Genomic DNA, 4,622 nt, shown 5'->3' with positions numbered 1-4,622 from the left:
GCACATCTTTGTGAGGATGTGAATGTAAATCCATGGTGAATGATGATAACAATGCGTGAGGGAGAATAGTATTGAGTGATTTGTCTCTCAGGACATTCAGGTTGCAGAGCCCCCCGACCCTGGGTGAAGGATGTGTGGGAGAGTGAGGATGAGGCGCGCGCCGCGGGGGTGGCGCGCACGCTCTCTGGCGGGAGTGGAGTGGGGCGCGCGCACGCTAACGTCCCACTCGCGGAGCCGCGCACGCAGTGTGCCTGGTGTGTGGTGGTGGTGTTTTTTTTTGCGCAGTTGCTGAGTGGAGGGAGAGGAACTGCTGCCCGAGGGGTGGGGGGGAGATCGGCCGCCCGGCTCCCTGCCTGCTGCTGTTTACCGCAGTGTCCCGGACACACAGAGCCCGGAGAGAGGAGAGGGTGAGTGTGTGTGAGAGAGAGACAGGGGAGAGAGAGAGAGCCGGCACCGGGAGAGGAGGCTGTGTTTACAGCTGGAGAGAGAGGCCCGCGTATCCACCCCCATATCCACCCCCGTATCCACCCCTTCCCCTGTATTCACCCCTATCCCATTTCCATCCCCCTATCCAACCCCCTCCCGTATCCCACCCCCCTCCCGTATCCGACCCCCCTCCCGTATCCGACCCCCCTCCCGTATCCGACCCCCCACGCGTATCCGACCCCCCACGCGTATTCGACCCCTCTCCGTTATCCGACCCCCCGTATCCGACCCCCCGTATCCGACTCCCCTCCATTATCCGACCCCCCCCGTATCCGACCCCCCTCCATTATCCGACCCCCCCCGTATCCGACCCCCCTCCCGTATCCGACCCCCCTCCCGTATCCGACCCCCCTCCCGTATCCGACCCCCCTCCCGTATCCGACCCCCTCCCCGTATCCGACCCCCTCCCCGTATCCGACCCCCTCCCGTATCCGACCCCCCTCCCGTATCCGACCCCCCTCCCGTATCCGACCCCCCTCCCGTATCCGACCCCCCTCCCGTATCCGACCCCCCCTCCCGTATCCGACCCCCCCTCCCGTATCCGACCCCCCCTCCCGTATCCGACCCCCCCTCCCGTATCCGACCCCCCCTCCCGTATCCGACCCCCCTCCCGTATCCGACCCCCCCTCCCGTATCCGACCCCCCCTCCCGTATCCGACCCCCCCTCCCGTATCCGACCCCCCCTCCCGTATCCGACCCCCCCTCCCGTATCCGACCCCCCCTCCCGTATCCGACCCCCCCTCCCGTATCCGACCCCCCCTCCCGTATCCGACCCCCCCTCCCGTATCCGACCCCCCCTCCCGTATCCGACCCCCCCTCCCGTATCCGACCCCCCCTCCCGTATCCGACCCCCCTCCCGTATCCGACCCCCCTCCCGTATCCGACCCCCCTCCCGTATCCGACCCCCCTCCCGTATCCGACCCCCCTCCCGTATCCGACCCCCCTCCCGTATCCGACCCCCCTCCCGTATCCGACCCCCCTCCCGTATCCGACCCCCCTCCCGTATCCGACCCCCCTCCCGTATCCGACCCCCCTCCCGTATCCGACCCCCCTCCCGTATCCGACCCCCCTCCCGTATCCGACCCCCCTCCCGTATCCGACCCCCCTCCCGTATCCGACCCCCCTCCCCGTATCCGACCCCCCTCCCCCGTATCCGACCCCCCTCCCCCGTATCCGACCCCCCTCCCCCGTATCCGACCCCTCCTCCCCCGTATCCGACCCCTCCTCCCCCGTATCCGACCCCTCCTCCCCCGTATCCGACCCCTCCTCCCCCGTATCCGACCCCTCCTCCCCCGTATCCGACCCCTCCTCCCCCGTATCCGACCCCTCCTCCCCCGTATCCGACCCCTCCTCCCCCGTATCCGACCCCTCCTCCCCCGTATCCGACCCCTCCTCCCCCGTATCCGACCCCTCCTCCCCCGTATCCGACCCCTCCTCCCCCGTATCCGACCCCTCCTCCCCCGTATCCGACCCCTCCTCCCCCGTATCCGACCCCTCCTCCCCCGTATCCGACCCCTCCTCCCCCGTATCCGACCCCTCCTCCCCCGTATCCGACCCCTCCTCCCCCGTATCCGACCCCTCCTCCCCCGTATCCGACCCCTCCTCCCCCGTATCCGACCCCTCCTCCCCCGTATCCGACCCCTCCTCCCCCGTATCCGACCCCTCCTCCCCCGTATCCGACCCCTCCTCCCCCGTATCCGACCCCTCCTCCCCCGTATCCGACCCCTCCTCCCCCGTATCCGACCCCTCCTCCCCCGTATCCGACCCCTCCTCCCCCGTATCCGACCCCTCCTCCCCCGTATCCGACCCCTCCTCCCCCGTATCCGACCCCTCCTCCCCCGTATCCGACCCCTCCTCCCCCGTATCCGACCCCTCCTCCCCCGTATCCGACCCCTCCTCCCCCGTATCCGACCCCTCCTCCCCCGTATCCGACCCCTCCTCCCCCGTATCCGACCCCTCCTCCCCCGTATCCGACCCCTCCTCCCCCGTATCCGACCCCTCCTCCCCCGTATCCGACCCCTCCTCCCCCGTATCCGACCCCTCCTCCCCCGTATCCGACCCCTCCTCCCCCGTATCCGACCCCTCCTCCCCCGTATCCGACCCCTCCTCCCCCGTATCCGACCCCTCCTCCCCCGTATCCGACCCCTCCTCCCCCGTATCCGACCCCTCCTCCCCCGTATCCGACCCCTCCTCCCCCGTATCCGACCCCTCCTCCCCCGTATCCGACCCCTCCTCCCCCGTATCCGACCCCTCCTCCCCCGTGTCCGACCCCTCCTCCCCCGTATCCGACCCCTCCTCCCCCGTATCCGACCCCTCCTCCCCCGTGTCCGACCCCTCCTCCCCCGTGTCCGACCCCTCCTCCCCCGTGTCCGACCCCTCCTCCCCCGTGTCCGACCCCTCCTCCCCGTGTCCGACCCCTCCTCCCCCGTGTCCGACCCCTCCTCCCCCGTGTCCGACCCCTCCTCCCCCGTGTCCGACCCCTCCTCCCCCGTGTCCGACCCCTCCTCCCCCGTGTCCGACCCCTCCTCCCCCGTGTCCGACCCCTCCTCCCCCGTGTCCGACCCCTCCTCCCCCGTGTCCGACCCCTCCTCCCCCGTGTCCGACCCCTCCTCCCCCGTGTCCGACCCCTCCTCCCCCGTGTCCGACCCCTCCTCCCCCGTGTCCGACCCCTCCTCCCCCGTGTCCGACCCCTCCTCCCCCGTGTCCGACCCCTCCTCCCCCGTGTCCGACCCCTCCTCCCCCGTGTCCGACCCCTCCTCCCCCGTGTCCGACCCCTCCTCCCCCGTGTCCGACCCCTCCTCCCCCGTGTCCGACCCCTCCTCCCCCGTGTCCGACCCCTCCTCCCCCGTGTCCGACCCCTCCTCCCCCGTGTCCGACCCCTCCTCCCCCGTGTCCGACCCCTCCTCCCCCGTGTCCGACCCCTCCTCCCCCGTGTCCGACCCCTCCTCCCCCGTGTCCGACCCCTCCTCCCCCGTGTCCGACCCCTCCTCCCCCGTGTCCGACCCCTCCTCCCCCGTGTCCGACCCCTCCTCCCCCGTGTCCGACCCCTCCTCCCCCGTGTCCGACCCCTCCTCCCCCGTGTCCGACCCCTCCTCCCCCGTGTCCGACCCCTCCTCCCCCGTGTCCGACCCCTCCTCCCCCGTGTCCGACCCCTCCTCCCCCGTGTCCGACCCCTCCTCCCCCGTGTCCGACCCCTCCTCCCCCGTGTCCGACCCCTCCTCCCCCGTGTCCGACCCCTCCTCCCCCGTGTCCGACCCCTCCTCCCCCCGTGTCCGACCCCTCCTCCCCCGTGTCCGACCCCTCCTCCCCCGTGTCCGACCCCTCCTCCCCCGTGTCCGACCCCTCCTCCCCCGCGTCCGACCCCTCCTCCCCCGTGTCCGACCCCTCCTCCCCCGTGTCCGACCCCTCCTCCCCGGTCCGACCCCTCCTCCCCCGGTCCGACCCCTCCTCCCCCGCGTCCGACCCCTCCTCCCCCGCGTCCGACCCCTCCTCCCCCGCGTCCGACCCCTCCTCCCCGCGTCCGACCCCTCCTCCCCCGCGTCCGACCCCTCCTCCCCCGCGTCCGACCCCTCCTCCCCCGCGTCCGACCCCTCCTCCCCCGCGTCCGACCCCTCCTCCCCCGCGTCCGACCCCTCCTCCCCCGCGTCCGACCCCTCCTCCCCCGCGTCCGACCCCTCCTCCCCCGCGTCCGACCCCTCCTCCCCCGCGTCCGACCCCTCCTCCCCCGCGTCCGACCCCTCCTCCCCCGCGTCCGACCCCTCCTCCCCCGCGTCCGACCCCTCCTCCCCCGCGTCCGACCCCTCCTCCCCCGCGTCCGACCCCTCCTCCCCCGCGTCCGACCCCTCCTCCCCCGCGTCCGACCCTCCTCCCCCGCGTCCGACCCCTCCTCCCCCGCGTCCGACCCCTCCTCCCCCGCGTCCGACCCCTCCTCCCCCGCGTCCGACCCCTCCTCCCCCGCGTCCGACCCCTCCCCCGCGTCCGACCCCTCCTCCCCCGCGTCCGACCCCTCCTCCCCCGCGTCCGACCCTACTCCGCGTCATCGACCGACCCCTCCCCCGCGTCCCCCCAGCGGTCCGACCCCTCCTCCCCCGCGTCCGACCCCTCCACCCCCGGTTCCGCCCCCCCCGGTTCCGACC

General features: G+C 72.9%; 1 protein-coding gene across 3 annotated transcripts in view; it reads left to right on the top strand.

The window, feature by feature from the left end:
- Positions 1–236: 236 nt before the first annotated feature.
- The window catches only part of mapk8a (mitogen-activated protein kinase 8a), a 128,045-nt gene continuing 123,659 nt past the window's right edge, over positions 237–4,622 (top strand). For 2 of the 3 annotated variants that reach the window (XM_078199654.1, XM_078199655.1), the window contains exon 1: positions 266–407. The gene's annotated coding sequence lies outside the window, so the exon portion shown is untranslated. Of the gene's footprint in view, positions 408–4,622 lie in introns of all 3 variants that reach the window. The other variant, XM_078199653.1, reaches the window with a different exon arrangement.

This window comes from Mustelus asterias, chromosome 28 (assembly GCF_964213995.1).
Source record: "Mustelus asterias chromosome 28, sMusAst1.hap1.1, whole genome shotgun sequence".
In the NCBI taxonomy this organism is placed as follows: Eukaryota; Metazoa; Chordata; class Chondrichthyes; order Carcharhiniformes; family Triakidae; genus Mustelus; species Mustelus asterias.
This window is presented reverse-complemented; position numbering and strand designations above follow the sequence as displayed.